Source organism: Schistocerca nitens, chromosome 8 (assembly GCF_023898315.1).
Source record: "Schistocerca nitens isolate TAMUIC-IGC-003100 chromosome 8, iqSchNite1.1, whole genome shotgun sequence".
Lineage (NCBI taxonomy): Eukaryota > Metazoa > Arthropoda > Insecta > Orthoptera > Acrididae > Schistocerca > Schistocerca nitens.
Genome location: NC_064621.1, coordinates 195,135,887 through 195,155,079, shown reverse-complemented (window position 1 = coordinate 195,155,079; position 19,193 = coordinate 195,135,887). Strand labels below are relative to the sequence as shown.

Sequence of the window (19,193 nt, the reverse complement as noted above, 5' to 3'; positions counted from 1 at the left end):
GAGCTCCATCGCAGTCTTTAACACTGGTAGCATGCCGCGACAGCGTGGACGTGAACCGTATGTGCAGTTGACGGACTTTGAGCGAGGGCGTATAGTGGGCATGCGGGAGGCCGGGTGGACGTACCGCCGAATTGCTCAACACGTGGGGCGTGAGGTCTCCACAGTACATCGATGTTGTCGCCAGTGGTCGGCGGAAGGTGCACGTGCCCGTCGACCTGGGACCGGACCGCAGCGACGCACGGATGCACGCCAAGACCGTAGGACCCTACGCAGTGCCGTAGGGGACCGCACCGCCACTTCCCAGAAAATTAGGGACACTGTTGCTCCTGGGGTATCGGCGAGGACCATTCGCAACCGTCTCCATGAAGCTGGGCTACGGTCCCGCACACCGTTAGGCCGACTTCCGCTCACGCCCCAACATCGTGCAGCCCGCCTCCAGTGGTGTCGCGACAGGCGTGAATGGAGGGACGAATGGAGACGTGTCATCTTCAGCGATGAGAGTCGCTTCTGCCTTGGTGCCAATGATGGTCGTATGCGTGTTTGGCGCCGTTCAGGTGAGCGCCACAATCACGACTGCATACGACCGAGGCACACAGGGCCAACACCCGGCATCATGGTGTGGGGAGCGATCTCCTACATTGGCCTACACCACTGGTGATCGTCGAGGGGACACTGAATAGTGCACGGTACATCCTAACCGTCATCGAACCCATCGTTCTACCATTCCTAGACCGGCAAGGGAACTTGCTGTTCCAACAGGACAATGCACGTCCGCATGTATCCCGTGCCACTCAACGTGCTCTAGAAGGTGTAAGTCAACTACCCTGGCCAGTAAGATCCCCGGATCTGTCCCCCATTGAGCATGTTTGGGACTGGATGAAGCGTCGTCTCACGCGGTCTGCACGTCCAGCACGAACGCTGGTCCAACTGAGGCGCCAGGTGGAAATGGCATGGCAAGCCGTTCCACAGGACTACATCCAGCATCTCTACGATCGTCTCCATGGGAGAATAGCAGCCTGCATTGCTGCGAAAGGTGGATATACACTGTACTAGTGCCGACATTGTGCATGCTGTGTTGCCTGTGTCTATGTGCCTGTGGTTCTGTCAGTGTGATCATGTGATGTATCTGACCCCAGGAATGTGTCAATAAAGTTTCCCCTTCCTGGGACAATGAATTCACGGTGCTCTTATTTCAATTTCCAGGAGTGTATGTAGGAGTCGATTATGGACCAGTGGAGGTACATGGAAGGAATTCCCACGAATGACTCTTGTGTTGAGAACGTAATCTGGCGCACCATGGAAATGTTCAACTAGAGTTAATGGCCATTAGATACTGAAAAATTGTCAAAAGAGAAATAAATTTTACAATCAGATAAGTGCAAACAATTCGTGGGACATTTTAACCTTGCAATAAACGTTCTGTGGGATAAACAACCGAAGACCAAAAATTGAAGTCATGAAGATAGCATTAGAACGCCCGAATGAACAACATTGTAGTGCTACCTTCGTAAGAGCAGATATAGAGGTTAACGCAACACGAATAGGGCACAAACAACATTGAAAGTTTAACAACTGAGATCCAGTTGTGCACTACTACGCCACTGCACAAACCACCTAATATTGACTTTACCTTGCACAAGCCAAATAATTTTCATAAGCAAAACATCATGACTGAATTGAGAAATATTAACCGTCGAAGTCTCAACTGGGGATATAATTCGACTGATAAAATGTTGAAGAACTGAAAAGCTGGACAGAAGGAGATGGACTGAATATTATTTCCGACCCTCAACTCGGACCATCATTTAATAGCGGCAGAGAGGATATAACCCTGAAAACATCTTCATTGCTCAGATCACTGTGCAAAATGTTACAAAAGCAGCAGAAGAACCCATCCTCAGGATCCAACACTCATCCGTATATTGTGTAGTGTCTGAAGTTGTCCGAGTAGAAATGGATCATTCAAGAAAGCGAAATGTATGAATCTCAGAGAAGACCTTTATCTCAATGTTGAAAACGTAGACGCAAACCCAAAAATCTAAAAGGAATTTGCCGAACTTGTGAAAAGTAGGCGTAATCTTCGTGGATGTAGGACCCTATTTATGTTTGAATTCGTCACAAGTTCGCAAGACGCATTGAATGGATCATAGCAAGTACAACGCAGATTCTTTCTCAGCAGATGAAACTGAAGTGGCAGAACTACACCGAAACAAAGATGAACAACGAATGGAAAAGTTGGTTAAATTACTATCTGATCTGGACATGAAACATAACTGTCGAAGAGCATGGAAACTGATAAAAAATTATAACAACTGTCCTACGAGTTCTCCGTTGAGCGCGAACGTCACTCAGAAGAAGATTGTTCACCAATTGCCGGCTTCGCTGTTGATTGTTTGTAATCATATAACGACTGCATCACGAGAGAAATGATTTTGTGTGTTGGAATCCGCGCGAAGTCAATCCATTCTTCAAGGGCAACGTGCATTCCGCCGTAGATTCACAAGCAGATTTATGACTGACGTACAAAATTCTTGGAAGTGTGTTTCATATGCTACTCGTCAAGACCTGAGAAACTGAACTGCTAAAGCTGTCGATTCAGCAAAGAGATACATGTTGATGCGCGTATGAAATAACGAAGACTATCGTCTCGATGTTTCTCGAGCAATTCAAGGTGCTCGTGTTGAGATTATGGTATAACGTATATGCGACCATACAGCTTTGAGCCTTCCTCCACCCAGTGACATGTGCAATGTGTTTCTGTGGTTCATAGTTCGTCTGCAACTGAAATCTCTTCTTTCACTTTAATTCACCCTTTACTAAAGCCTGGTAAGTAGCCGACTGATAAGCGACCACGCCTGCTCATAATCATCGATTTCGTCAAATTTATGGTATATATAGGGCTTAGCAAGACACGAAACTGACAAAGTGGGAACTCCAGCTGGCCAATTGTTTAGACAAAATAGTATTTGTGGCGCGGGTAGGGGGAAACATGAGTCATTGACGTTAGCGTAGTCTCCAGACAGTGCTTGGCGAAGCGGAAGGTATATAGAACGGTGATACGAATGTCGTAAGGTCGAGTTCTTCTGGACAAATCTTTTTCTTCTTTTTTATTTTCAGTTATTACGTTAGTTTCACTGCAAATAAACTAAAATACTGCTCAAAATACTATGTTTATTAATATTTTCATAAAAGGCATGAAAAGGAAAGACGAATGAAAATTTGGAATTACAAAATAATTCCAATAAAAGATTATACTTGCAGCATCCACAAGGACGTAGCAAATAACTTTACAACAAGAATTTGAAATTGTAGCGTCCAAACAAATAGGTAAATCGAGAATTCTCATTCCTCGACGTGAATCTCTTTCCTCGACGTATAACCAAAACCTCGACTATTGAGGGGCAAATGTAATTCTGTTGAAACGACAGGATATGAACAATGTTAGCCACTCATTTACAGCGCAGTATGCCTTAAATCCTCCTGGGAAATTATTTCCAAGGATCTACATATGTCTAAGAGAGATTACTGGCTCTTCTGGACCGAGGATTCAAAAAACAGTGTCTGTGTCCGTGACAAAGTAGAGGAATGTCCTAGTTTCTTCTTCAAAACTTGGGAAACGTACAACAGCCATATACAAAAACTTTTTGACTAATGTGATGAACAAGTACGTGGGGGATACAAATGTCTCTTGTTAATTTACTTGTAGGGAGGACAACAGATCCATGATTAACCAGTGATATATTTCAATATGAAGAAGGATTGCCATGACGCAGTATTAATGTGGTTCCCTCCCAAGCGCATTTCGCTAGTGCAGCGCTACGATGTCTGTTTCTATGGACAGGAAAAGAATTTTATTAATAAGCTTTAGAACTTCTCTTATCTCATTGAGGGAAAGAAAGAAATCACATTCCGTGGAGATTGCATCACATTACATTCCGCTGTATATCACCAGATAACCTTGTCAGTATTTGCGACATACAGCCTTACACCTTATTTGCTGTCAAACTCTACCACGACAGACGACCTTTAACCACTGCAAACTAAGGTTGTTTTTCTATAGAAACTTTAAAGCACAAAGATGTAGCGTTCATAACGTGTGGGAGGCTAAGAGAAAGTTATTGTTTCCCTCATTTTTACAATAAATATCATCCCAGCACGTGTAAATCGTTAATTGTGAAAAATTTGTTTTATACACGAAGATTTCGTGTACGCGTTGCAATCCCTTACTGGAGATGTATTTACAGTTCCAAATTTTCCTTCTCCTTTTCTTTTCGTGGCTTTTATGGAAACAGTAATAAACACAATATACTGAGCATTGTTTTGGTTTCTTTTCAGTGTCAGTATAATAAAAATTTAAAAAGAAAAATGCTTCTGCATGGAGTCTCGACCCCTCGCTCCCCCTCCCGGATTACTGTTCGCAGTTGCGGATATTGTCAAGTGTCAGCTGTATATGCAAAATTAACTGCAACATCAGCCGGAAATGGAAAGATTCATACGTGCAGACGACACAGCCATCACTGACCAAGGAAAAACATTTGAAGAGGTGGAATGAAAACCGACAGAGGCTTTGGAAATATTGGGGAAATCGATGAAGAACATCACCGGGACGCCATCTAGGAAAAGCTCAAGCATGCGCATTTCAACTGCGTGATAGAGAAACCACAAGACAGTTGGAAATAAAGTTATGGGTTAGACTAGACTGTTTTACCAACCCAAAATACTTGGCTGTTAGCGTACACTGCATTATGTCATTTAGAGAACACTGTACTGGGCTTAAAGGAAAAATATATACAAGAAAAAATGTTAAACGTAAACGGGATCAACAAGGGGATCGCTGCCAGAAGTTTTTCGACGATCAGCACTGCGGGACTGTTATGTAACTGGAGCTTATGCGGCACCACTGTGGGAGTTATCTTGCCATTCCTAACAAGTACACGTCCCTTTGAAAGATACTGTCAAGGTTGTCACCAGATGTCTGAGGCCTATACCTGTCCACAAAATTTGCCCGTTTACGGCCATAGCACAACCAGATACCAGACGTTTAAACTATGCCTTTAATTTTTTTGTCATTTAAACACTGCCATACAGAATTTTCCCTGGCAAAGACAACTCAAGCTTAACCAATTCATTACCCACAATATACAAGCCGAACGCAATTTGACGGCTACTCAGTGACCACATGACTTCCAATAATTAACACAAAAGAATGGCCCTGGATTGCAAGAAATCCTAACAATAATAAAAGTCCAAAAAATATGAAATTAAAGAAATATGAAACTACCTCCAACTCTCTTAATTGCCTAAACTCATTTCAGTCACGAACCCCATTTATTTTATAAGTCACTTACCTTACAGAAATTCTTCATAATAGGAATTACAACAATTACAGCAAGCAGCAACTACAGTCAGCCAACTGAACACGTTCTAACTACTATAGACTCTAACGAGTAAGAGGTATATTTTGTTGAAGAGCAAACAACGTATTTAGAAAATTTTACTTTATTCATGTGACATCCAATTCCTAATTATATAGCTGTCAATAATTCCACTACCCAATCATTACCAACAAGATCCATCCTAATTTTCTTGCGTCTCACTTTACAACGCATGTGCTACCAACACAGTCTCCACTAAGAAAAGACATGTCTATACACTTCTCTATCCACTCGCTAACTGCTAGTCCGTCCAACCACAGAATCTCTTGCGAAGGGCTCAGAGCGCAGTCAGCGACATCAACACAGTCTATAGCACTGCCAGCATACAAACGGGCTACTTACAACGTAAAGTAGCTGGTGGAACAGAGAGGGAGGAACAGCAAACCGACCCAAGGCACTTAATCTGTAACCACCGAAGAGTTCCAACTCGTCTTAAGCCAAAGATTGTTATCTAACGCACAGTACTACTAGGAGGCCGGACTTAGCCCGACCGTATATCTTTATGGTTGTATCTCTACAAAATATAAACCTACATTCCGAAGAGAAAAATACGCTAGGACAAAAACTACAGTGTGGAATACGAAGACCAATAAACAGATTAAGGAAAAGAGTCGCAAAATGTAAAGTCGACATGGCTAACTGGGTCTACTCTGAAGATGACCAATGTAAATGATGGAAACACATACATTCGAACATTTAATTATGTACCAGAGGAAAGAGTTTACTTGCACTGCGGAAAATCTATTTGTATGCAATGAAAAAGCTGTTGAGGTAGCAGAATTTGGAAGGATAGAGTTAAAATGTTGTTTCCCGGACACAGAAAGTATAGCATGCACCAGTTCCGTTTCCGAGTATCCCATGGTTGTTTAAGACGTTTACTAGTTTTGAAAGCTGTTCTGTTAGTCTGGTGCATAATTTAGTGGCGTTTTGCTGTTCATGTTGATATTCCGTTTGCTATGGATTTATTTATCGATTGTAATTTTTGTATTTGTAGTTCACTATTGCTGTTCAAGTTTACATATAGTCATTTCGTCATTTGGAGATAATGAGAGGAGCTGTGGGCGCTAAAAAAGGGAATTCCAAGTGGAGAAATCGCAACATGTCCGACATACTCATCCGTCTGAGTTCGGCAGTGAGAGGACAATAGCGGAGGCAGCCAGAAACATTTCCGCCGTGTATGGGGATAATGTTAACGGACAGAGCAAGGCAAGGAAATGGTTTCCTTGTTTTAAGAAGGATCGTTTTGATATTGGTGGCTCTCCACGTTCAATGAGACTTTCGGAGTGTGATGAAGATCGCTTAAATGCATTAATCCACAACGATCCACGTCAGTGTACTGGCAAACGTGATGAACTGTCAGCATTCCATCATCGTGCGCCATCTGCGTGGAATACGGAAGGTTCGAAAATCGGATGTGTGGTATATGCTCTAAGCCGGAATCACAAAAGTTATAGGGTGCCCGTATGTGCATCTCTGCCTGCTCGTCATAAATTGTTACCCGGACAAAACCGGCTATTCCTATCCTGTATCGTTAATGGTGACGATAAATTGTGTATTTATACTGACATCAGAAAAAGGAACGAATGGTTGAGCCCAAACAAAGCAGCATCTCCCCTGCAAAGACCTGCTCGCATTATAAAAGATAGTGTTATGCGTCTAATGGGACAGCAACAGTGTGATGTACTACAGATTGCTTCCCTGAGGTATAGTCATAACCGCTGTTAACAACTGTGACGTCATGCAGACACAATCACGAACAACGACAAGGAAGACTGCATGAAGTGATACTACTCCACGTTAAGGCGAGCATTTATTGTGCTAGACTGACGAAAAACACTATGCAGGAGCGCGGTTGGAAAGACATTCCGTACCCAAGTTATTCACCTGATCTTACGCCCTCAGATTTTCTCCTTTTTCACTCCCTGTCGAACAACCTTCAAGGAAGTTCCCTCCTGGATAAAACTGCACTCCGAACGTCACTCGACGAGTTCTTCGCTTCAAAACCACGTGATTTCTACAGTCGCAGAATCAAAAAGTTAACCCAGCGTTCGCAGACTGTTGTAATAGTGAAGGAGAATATGCTATTGATGACTACAGTCACTGTTATGTGTGTGTGTTATGTTTATGAAACTTCTGGATAAACGCTACAAACGTACGGACCAGCCCAATATATATTTTATATCATTCATACAAGATGGTAACTAGTACATAAGATACTGAAACCAGAAATTCTGTTTATTATTTTTGTATCTTTTTGTAGCACGTTTTACATCACTTTCTCTTTTATAAACCACTTGCACAGATAGGAAATAGCATATATATGTCTCAGTAGAGTTTGACTTCCTTTCCACTGTATCACCTCACTCAATGTAAGATGATCTAAACGGCCATCGACGTCTTTCAGAAGGAAATGTAGGATAAAAAATATTCTTACAGGATTTTGAAAACCGGGAAGACCTCTAAAGTACAAACTCCAGTGTTTCAGAAATGGTAGAATTGTCAGATTTTACTGACGAAGTGGAGATTATAAGGCATTCTGAAACATAAAGTAGCATATTTCCTGGGTCAAAATTTTCGAATTACCTTAAGAACGAAATCAGGGTATAATGTGTGCAGTACAAATAAGGTTTCGTGATGAATTTGTTGGTTGTACGAAGATCAGTACATTTGTATTGTTTGTGGATGAAGAACATTTCATTGAATACTATTCCCATATTCCATATTCGCGTCGCTGTTCCATAACAAGCATAAATTATACCATTTTTTAAAAATTACATATATATTTAATTTCTTAATGAAAGAATTTCTTAAAATTATAGAAACAGGCAATTTTACACAATACATACGCCAAAACATTTTATTTTGGATAAATATCTTATGAGTTATTTGTGTAAAACCGAACGACATTCCGTAACCATCAGCTCTCCTCTACTAGCCGTAGGCAGCAAGCGTCACACGGTGAAAGCACTACTGTGACTATACGATTATATTCTGGGCATATTTTCAAACGTAAATGAAAAAGGTAAATGTTGATTGCGAGAATTTACTAGTAGTGAAAGAGAAATGTTTTCAGTTATAATGACGGTGCTCAGTTACAGACTAGTAAGAGAAACGTTTATCGGAAACGTAATTAATCGAGAGTCGTAAAAAAATCTTTACAGTTGTAATGAATACCAATACATACGATATGAAGCTTCAAAAAATTAAAAACATTACAGAGAAAAAGAAACAGAAATCACAGAACATACAGTATCTTAGCTCAATAGCTCAAGTTGAGGCTCTGTGATACGTAGTTGCGAAAACACGCTTCAACAGTAGCTCGAAACGGCTATCAGTTAAGTAGAGTTCTATCCATTTATCGGAAACAAAAGGGATCGAGTATTGTAAAAAAAACAGTTCTACAACTTGTAAAAGAAGACATGTTTGTCGTAAAAAAATAGAATGATGAACCAAATGGTTCAAATGGCTCTGAGCACTATGGGACTCAGCTGGTAAATGTTGATTGCGAGAATTTACTAGTAGTGAAAGAGAAATGTTTTCAGTTATAATGACGGTGCTCAGTTACAGACTAGTAAGAGAAACGTTTATCGGAAACGTAATTAATCGAGAGTCGTAAAAAAATCTTTACAGTTGTAATGAATACCAATACATACGATATGAAGCTTCAAAAAATTCAAAACATTACAGAGAAAAAGAAACAGAAATCACAGAACATACAGTATCTTAGCTCAATAGCTCAAGTTGAGGCTCTGTGATACGTAGTTGCGAAAACACGCTTCAACAGTAGCTCGAAACGGCTATCAGTTAAGTAGAGTTCTATCCATTTATCGGAAACAAAAGGGATCGAGTATTGTAAAAAAACAGTTCTACAACTTGTAAAAGAAGACATGTTTGTCGTAAAAAAATAGAATGATGAACCAAATGGTTCAAATGGCTCTGAGCACTATGGGACTCAGCTGCTGAGGTCATTAGTCCCCTAGAACTTAGAACTAGTTAAACCTAACTAACCTAAGGACATCACAAATATCCATGCCCGAGGCAGGATTCGAACCTGCGACCGTAGCGGTCTTGCGGTTCCAGACTGCAGCGCCTTTAACCGCACGGCCACTTCGGCCGGCAATGATGAACCAGTGAACTATAAGAATATCCGGGAAAACAAACTGAGCGCTCAAAAAATGGTTCAAATGCCTCTGAGCACTATGGGACTTAACATCTGACATCATCAGTCCCCCAGAACTTAGAACTATTTAAACCTAACTAACCTAATGACATCACACACATCCATGCCCGAGGCAGGATTCGAACCTGCGACCGTGGCGGTCGCGCGGTTCCAGACTGTATCGCCTGCAACCACTCGGCCACCTCAGCCGGCAAGTAAACGCTATGTTGTTTCTTGTACACGGCAGAGATTAAAAAAAATCCCTCTGAACGAAAGAATATGGCAACGAATAACGTTATACATAAACACAGCTGAAAACACGCACAAGATGTTACGTCGTGCCAGCCATTACCATTGTATTGATGGTCAAAGACGATGGCTAGTGCAGTATCCCGAAATCTTGGTCACGCCGTTGAGCGCCACAACATACGAAAATCCGCAGTTTGTAACTACAGCGAATTTATCCCTTCGTACCTATTCTCCAAACCTATCACACTTTACATAAGATGACCTTAAAAACATACAACTGGTTCAGGTGAAAAGCTGTCGCTAAATAACTCGCACGAAAATATTAGTAAACATAAATTATCGGAGTGTATCACTCACCAGCAACGGTTTTACTAAATAACGTGATTGTTTTATAACACTTCCAGCTGTGATAGACATCGGCAGACGCTGAGGAAACAGTCGATTCAAAAGTCTAACTTTTGGAACGCAACGCTTTAGTACCACAGCTAACAGCATGATTTCAACTGTTTGACCGTAGCCGCGCAACGGACGTTGTGAGCTGCCGTCATCCGATGATTGTTGAAAATCGTTCTGTGGATAAGTTAACCATGTCTGCTTCACTTAATTACAACTAACACCTACAAAAAAACGTTAACACTCGGGTTAAGAAACCGAGCGAGATGACGCAGTGTTTAACACAGTGGGCTTGCATTGGGAAGGACTACGGGTCATATCCGCGTTCGGCCATAGAGATTTCCGTGATTTCTCTAATTCGTTCCAGCCAAATGCCTTGATGGTGCCTTTGACTGGACACAGTCGACTTCCTTCCCCTTCCCTGCTTAGCCCTGTATCTGATGACCTCGATGCCGACGGTATGCAAACTTAAACCTTTATCTTCCTTTCATCCTTCCCTCGACTTAACATAAACAAAGGCAACTGCGCTCTACTAGACACCCATTAATCTTGTAATGGCGATCAATGTTCATGGTAAAGCAGTCACCAAATATGCTTCTCCGAAACCGACGTTCTGCCCACCTCTAACAGTTTCTTCGCTGGAATGTGTAGTTAAGTGTATAGAAATTACGAAAAGCCTGAGAGCTGCAAATCTTCTTTTACAGAAGAGCACAAAGACATTTTAAAAAAGCCGTTGGCCTTAGCGTTACAGAATATACGAATTAACAGTTCGCCGCTACTCGTCTATGGTTGACAAATTTTAAATTAGTAACATGATGATCATTGCGGGATAACAAATAAAGAGTTGGGTTAGCTTGCTCACCTGCTCCAGTAATGTGTCGCTGTTTGAGTAACAAACGTCAGAAAATCTTAACAACAGATTCATCACAACCCATAACTCTGTCTTCTGAATCAGGAGTTTAAATAATATGTGAGACTGTGGGTAAACTTCCGGAAACCAAATGTCACAAAGGAAATACAAATAACGCGGAAACATGCATGTTATGATCAAAATACAATGGTACGCAAAACTTAAAGACGAAAGTAACTTCCATATAATCTGCCACTCCCAAATAACATAGCTCGATGAAACTGTGACGACACATGTAAAATACTGCCGCAGTTTAGTACAGTACAGTACAAAGGACACCTGAAAGATGCAATGAAAGGATCATAAATGACAGTTTCATACAAATACGATAATTACGCTGAAGTCACCGCGATTTATTACAGTTTCCTGAACTTTATTAAAGGCGCAACATGGTTCTTAAAAGGATATGTGATCGCCATGGACTGCATTGTGTTCTCTGCAACGTGGTCCTTTGTTGGGAACAAGGTTGGTGGGGAGTTCTTGAGGTGGGGCGTTCCATTCCTCCACAGCGATGTGGGAAACTGCTGGATGGTCGTTGGTGCATGTGGAAGTACTGCAAAACACCTTCCCAAGGCGTTCCAGATGTTCACTGTGGGATGCAAGTCGGCGAAACGGGCAGGCCAGTTCATTCGGTGATTTTCCTCTCGTTCCAACAGCTCCTCCACATTCTTAGTTCGATGCGTAGGCGCGGAGTCACCAACAGAAATGAAGTCAGCACCGAATCCTTTCCTGAAAAGAAGCACGTGGGGAAGAAGTACAGTGCCATAATAACATTGATCGCTGAGTGTACCGTGTTCAAATATCTGGAGGTCAGTACAGCCAAACAACATTATGCCCCCCCCCCCCCCCCCCCCGACACACACACACACACCTTAACACCTGGACCAGGAAAACGATAATGTTGGACAATGCTCAGATTACCGACATACAGCGAGGGGTAGGAATACGTAATGAACCCAGGAACATTGTGGAAATGATCATTGTGATGGTCCAGGTGTTACAGTGCGGGACGTTTCTGTACAAATTGTAAATAGCCTTTCGCTCCCTGTATTTTACCCCTGCCACCTTTAGAATTTGAAAGAGAGTTTTCCAGTCAACATTGTCAAAAGCTTTCTCTAAGTCTACAAATGCTAGAAACGTAGGTTTGCCTTTCCTTAATCTTTCTTCTAAGATAAGTCGTAAGGTCAGTATTGCCTCACGTGTTCCAGTATTTCTACGGAATCCAAACTGATCTTCCCCAAGGTCGGCTTATACTAGTTTTTCCATTCGTCTGTAAAGAATTCGTGTTAGTATTTTGCAGCTGTGGCTTACTAAACTGATTGTTCGGTAATTCTCACATCTGTCAACACCTGCTTTCTTTGGGATTGGAATTATTATATTCTTCTTGAAGTCTGAGGGTATTTCGCCTGTTTCATACATCTTGCTCACCAGATGGAAGACTTTTGTCAGGACTGGCTCTCCCAAGGCCGTCAGTAGTTCCAATGGAATGTTGTCTACTCCGGGGGCCTTGTTTCGACTCAGGTCTTTCAGTGCTCTGTCAAACTCTTCACGCAGTATCGTATCTCCCATTTCATCTTCATCTACATCATCTTCCATTTCCATAATATTGTTCTCAAGCGCATCGCCCTTGTATAGACCCCCTATATACTCCTTCCACCTTTCTGCTCTCCCTTCATTGCTTAGAACTGGGTTTCCATCTGAGCTCTTGATGTTCATACAAGTGGTTCTTTTATCTCCAAAGGTCTCTTTAATTTTCATGTAGGCAGTATCTATCTTACCCCTAGTGAGATAAGCCTCTACATCCTCACATTTGTCCTCTAGCCATCCCTGCTTAGCCATTTTGCACTTCCTGTCGATCTCATTTTTGAGATGTTTGTATTCCTTTTTGCCTGCTTCATTTACTGCATTTTTATATTTTCTCCTTTCATCAATTAAATTCAATATTTCTTCTCTTACCCAAGGATTTCTACTAGCCCTCGTCTTTTTACCTACTTCATCCTCTGCTGCCTTCACTACTTCATCCCTCAAAGCTACCCATTCTTCTTCTACTGTATTTCGTTCCCCCATTCCTGTCAATTGTTCCCTTATGCTCTCCCTGAAACTCTGTACAACCTCTGGTTCTTTCAGTTTATCCAGGTCCCATCTCCTTAAATTCACACCTTTTTGCAGTTTCTTCGGTTTTAATCTAAAGTTCATAACCAATAGATTGTGGTCAGAGTCCACATCTGCCCCTGGAAATGTCTTACAATTTAAAACCTGGTTCCTAAATCTCTGTCTTACCATTATATAATCTATCTGATACCTTTTAGTATCTCCAGGGTTCTTCCATGTATACAACCTTCTATCATAATTCTTAAACCAAGTGTTAGCTATGATTAAGTTGTGCTCTGTGCAAATTTTTATCAGGCGGCTTCCTCTTTCATTTCTTAGCCCCAATCCATATTCACCTACTACGTTTCCTTCTCTCCCTTTTCCTACACTCCAATTCCAGTCACCCATAACTATTAAATTATCGTCTCCATTCACTATCTGAATAATTTCTTTTATTTCATCATACATTTCTTCAATTTCTTCGTCATTTGCGGAGCTAGTTGGCATATAAACTTGTACTACTGTAGTAGGTGTGGGCTTCGTATCTATCTTGACCACAATAATGCGTTCACTATGCTGTTTGTAGTAGCTTACCCGCATTCCTATTTTCCTATTCATTATTAAACCCACTCCTGCATTACCCCTATTTGACTTTGTGTTTATAACCCTGTAGTCACCTGACCAGAAGTCTTGTTCCTCCTGCCACCGAACGTCACTAATTCCGACTATATCTAACTTTAACCTATCCATTTCCCTTTTTAAATTTTCTAACCTACCTGCCCGATTAAGGGATCTGACATTCCACGCTCCGATCCGTAGAACGCCAGTTTTCTTTCTCCTGATAACGACATCCTCTTGAGTAGTCCCCGCCCGGGGATCCGAATGGGGGACTATTTTACCTCCGGAATATTTTACCCAAGAGGACGCCATCATCATTTAATCATACAGTAAAGCTGCATGCCCTCGGGAAAAATTACGGCCTTAGTTTCCCCTTGCTTTCAGCCTTTCGCAGTACCAGCACAGTAAGGCCGTTTTGGTTATTGTTACAAGGCCATATCAGTCAATCATCCAGACTGTTGCCCTTGCAACTACTGAAAAGGCTGCTGCCCCTCTTCAGGAACCACACGTTTGTCTGGCCTCTCAACAGATACCCCTCCGTTGTGGTTGTACCTACGGTACGGCTATCTGTATCGCTGAGGCACGCAAGACTCCCCACCAACGGCAAGGTCCATGGTTCATGGGGGGGATTTTGCACAGAGCACAACTTAATCATAGCTAACACTTGGTTCAAGAACCATTAAAGAAGGTTGTATACATGGAAGAAGCCTGGAGATACTGACAGGTTTCAGATAGATTATATAATGGTAAGACAGAGATTTAGGAACCAGGTTTTAAATTGTAAGACATTTCCAGGGGCAGATGTGGACTCTGACCACAATCTATTGGTTATGAACTGCAGATAAAAACTGAAGAATTTGCAAAAAGGTGAGAATCTAAGGAGATGGGACCTGGATAAACTGAAAGAACCAGAGGTTGTACATAGTTTCAGGGAGAGCATAAGGGAACAATTGACAAGAATGGGGGAAAGAAATACAGTAGAAGAAAAATGGGTAGCTTTGAGGGATGAAGTAGTGAAGGCAGCAGAGGATCAAGTAGGTAAAAAGACGAGGGCTAGTAGAAATCCCTTGGTAACAGAAGAAATATTGAATTTATTTGACGAAAGGAGAAAATATAGAAGTGCAGTAAATGAAGCAGGCAAAAAGGAATACAAACATCTCAAAAATGAGATCGACAGGAAGTGCAAAATGGCTAAGCAGGGATGGCTAGAGGACAAATGTGAGGATGTAGAGGCTTATCTCACTAGGGGTAAGATAGATACTGCCTACATGAAAATTAAAGAGACCTTTGGAGATAAAAGAACCACTTGTATGAACATCAAGAGCTCAGATGGAAACCCAGTTCTAAGCAATGAAGGGAGAGCAGAAAGGTGGAAGGAGTATATAGGGGGTCTATACAAGGGCGATGCGCTTGAGAACAATATTATGGAAATGGAAGATGATGTAGATGAAGATGAAATGGGAGATACGATACTGCGTGAAGAGTTTGACAGAGCACTGAAAGACCTGAGTCGAAACAAGGCCCCCGGAGTAGACAACATTCCATTGGAACTACTGACGGCCTTGGGAGAGCCAGTCCTGACAAAAGTCTTCCATCTGGTGAGCAAGATGTATGAGACAGTCGAAATACCCTCAGACTTCAAGAAGAATATAATAATTCCAATCCCAAAGAAGCAGGCATTGACATATGTGAGAATTACCGAACTATCAGTTTAATAAGTCATGACTGCAAAATACTAACGCGAATTCTTTACAGACGAAAGGTAAAACTGGTAGAAGCCGACCTCGGGGAAAATCAGTTTGGATTCCGTAGAAATATGGGAACACGTGAGGCAATACTGACCCTAAGACTTATTTTAGAAGCTAGATAAAGAAAAGGCAAACCTACGTTTCTAGCATTTGTAGACTTAGAGAAAGCTTTTGACAATGTTCACTGGAATACTCTCTTTCAAATTCTGAAGGTGGCAGGTGTAAAATACAGGGAGCGAAAGGCTATTTACAATTTGTACAGAAACCAGGTGGCTGTTATAAGAGTCGAAGGACATGAAAGGGAAGCTGTGGTTGGGAAGGGAGAGAGACAGGGTTGTAGCCTCTCCCCGATGTTGTTGAATCTGTATATTGAGCAAGCAGTAAAAGAAACAAACGAAAAATTCGGAGTACGTATTAAAATACATGGAGAAGAAATAAAAACTTTGAGGTTCGCCGATGACATTGTAATTCTGTCAGAGACAGCAAAGGACTTGGAAGAGCAGTTGAACGGAATGGATAGTGTCTTGAAGGGAGGATATGAGATGAACATCAACAAAAGCAAAACGAGGATAATGGAAAGTAGTCGAATTAAGTCAGGTGATGCTGAGGGAATTAGATTAGGAAATGAGACACTTAAAGTAGTAAAGGAGTTTTGCTATTTAGGGAGCAAAATAACTGATGATGGTCGAAGTAGAGAGGATATAATATGTAGACTGGCAATGGCAAGGAAAGCGTTTCTGAAGAAGATAAATTTGTTAACTTCAAGTATAGATTTAAGTGCCAGGAAGTCGTTTCTGAAATTATTTGTATGGAGTTTAGCCATGTATGGAAGTGAAACATGGACGATAAATAGTTTGGACAAGAAGAGAATAGATGCTTTCGAAATGTGGTGCTACAGAAGAATGCTGAAGATTAGATGGGTAGATCACATAAGTAATGAGGAGGTACTGAATAGAATTGGGGAGAAGAGGACACTGTGGCACAACTTGACCAGAAGAAGGGATCGATTGGTAGGATATGTTCTGAGGCATCAAGGGACCATCAATTTAGTATTGGAAGGTAGGGTTGAGGGTAAAAATAGTAGAGGGGGACCAAGAGATGAATACACTAAGCAGATACAGAAGGACCTAGGTTGCAGTACGTACTGGGAGATGAAGAAGCTTGCACAGGTTAGAGTAGCATGGAGAGCTGCTTCAAACCAGTCTCAGGACTGAAGACCACAACAACAACATTTCCCCACGTGTGTATTTTCAGGGGCACATTCACCCCATGGCTTATTTTAATGGATGACAATGCGCGGCTGCCTCGAACAGTGCATTTGGGAGAGCTCTTGTAATGAGAGGATATTCGGCGAATGGCCTGGTCTGTCCGTTCCCCTGACTGAAATCCCATCGAGGAGACGTGGGATGCGATGGGGAGACGTGCTGTAACACGTCCACATACACCAAATTCCATGCAGCAATTGTGAACCGCGCTGGTTGAAGAATGGCACCACTCTTTACCTCGTGGCTAACTTGAAGGCATGTTGCAGAGCACTGAACGTATTTAGAACAGCATCACCCGTATTTTTAAGGTCCAAGTGACTTCAGTGCAATTAATGTCTTGGAATAAAAGTGTCATTACTGTTCGTCTCAGAGTATATTTATTAGAGTTAGATTCTTTGCTACATTGTAGCATTTCTTTCCATGTACTCTAAGTACATTATTTGGCAGGGTATTTGGTAAAGTTAGCTTCGACCTCAAATTTTGTATCATGATGCAGGGTGTTTCAGAAGTGATACTCAGTCACTTGACAGGAATGAACTTTCGAAAAAAAAAAGGTCAATGAAACAAAAGCTCTAAAACACCTACCTTAAGAGCTATGAGCAATTCTTGAACTTCGATACTGTGAAAAAAATCTCTTCCAAGGCAAGTTCTTTGGTATCCATATTTTGGGAAGTGGTAACATGGACCAGAACAAGAAAAACGGTCAAGTACTCTAAAATGCATACTTTATAATGTTATGAGCACTTGTTCATTGGAAGAGTTGTGTTTCAAAGTAGCGAAGATGAACAAGTGCTCATACCTCTTAAGGTATACAATATAGTGTGGGGTCCTGCCCACTCGTCTCGTATAGGGTGCCTAATGGATAGTGCGTTCTCGAAATGGTATAGAACAATTCAAGCAATATATCATTAGTAGTTTTATTTCAATAAAGCAGGTTGACAATACTTAGCTTGAATGTACAATGGTGTCGCAAGCAATGGGCGACATGCAACATAAATCTGAGTCCTTGCTGTACACAATGTTCAAACAAGCAATGATTATGGATCACTACAATTTGATATCTTAGCTCTCTCTGCTAGGCCGTGCTAATACTCTGCGAACCCTGTCCACTAATGTCCGGCCGAGGCTGGGAGGGACGGCGCTCATATTCATTTCTTGCAGAGGTCGCTCCTGTCGTGGCACGGTCCTTCTCAGCGGGCTATTTGCTGACTTCACCTCACCGCCTTCTCTGGTCTTGCGTTCTTCCTCTTCGTTCCGGCGCTTCTGGTTACGCCAGAACATTTAGAGCACATGTTCACTGCTCTTTTCTTCTTGTTTTCGTCAATGCTCCCACTTTCCAAAATACGGGAAGCAAACAACTTGCGGTAGAAGAGATTTGTTTCATAATATCGAAGATCAAGAATTGTTCATAGCTTTAAAAGTATGCCATCTAAAGCCTGTGTTTAGTTGACCTTTTTGTTTCGAATGATCATTCCTGTCATGTCTCTAAATATTAATGATCACTTTCTGAAACACCCTGGATATGTGGCTAGATGTGTTGGTGTGCGTGGGGGGCGGTGGGAGATTTGGAGTATGAGTGTGGGTGTTCCACATAAACAGCGTTAGAAAAAGAAATGTCCTTGTATTCTACAGTTTGGCAACACTTTTACTGAGTTTAACCACATACATCCTTCGAGACTTCAGTATGAGTGCTCAATGCTGAAGACCTAGACGTCAAGCACACTCGCAGTTCATTCTTCATTATGAAAAAGAATCTTGCATGTGTCCCATCAGTTTCTATCCCTACGAAACTGCTTGTTGTTTGTAAATCTAAAGTGCTTAGCAGACGAAATTTTCCACAAACTCTGAATATTACAATGATATTGATACAGGCGCCCTAATTACGAATGACTGGTGTCTCTGATGAACTAATCTGTCTTCGTTAATTGCCTGGAAAGTGTAACATGACGATATACACTAAGGTGACAGAAGTCATGGCACAGCGGCACATACAGAAATGCGGTAGCAACGCGTTTGCAAAGTGTAAGAGGGCAATGCGCTGGCAGAGCTGCATTTATATCAGGTGATTCGTGTCAAAAGGCCTCCAACGTGTTATGACCGCTCGACGAGGATTAACAAACTTTGAAAGTGGAATGGTGCTTGGAGCTAACTACGTAGGACATTCCATTTAGGAAATCTTTAGGCAATGTAAATTCCGAGATCCACAGTGTCAAGAGTTTGCCGAGAATACCAAATTTCTGGCATTGCCTCTCACCACAGGCATCGCAGTGACCGAAGGACTTCACTTAACAACCGAGCGCTGTGCCGTTTGAGTAATGTTGTCAG

At 41.8% G+C, this 19,193-nt stretch overlaps 1 protein-coding gene across 1 annotated transcript in view; it reads right to left on the bottom strand.

The window, feature by feature from the left end:
• LOC126198934 (uncharacterized) overlaps positions 1-19,193 on the bottom strand; it is a 1,245,788-nt gene that overhangs the window by 571,240 nt on the left and 655,355 nt on the right. The gene's annotated exons all lie outside the window — the stretch shown is intronic.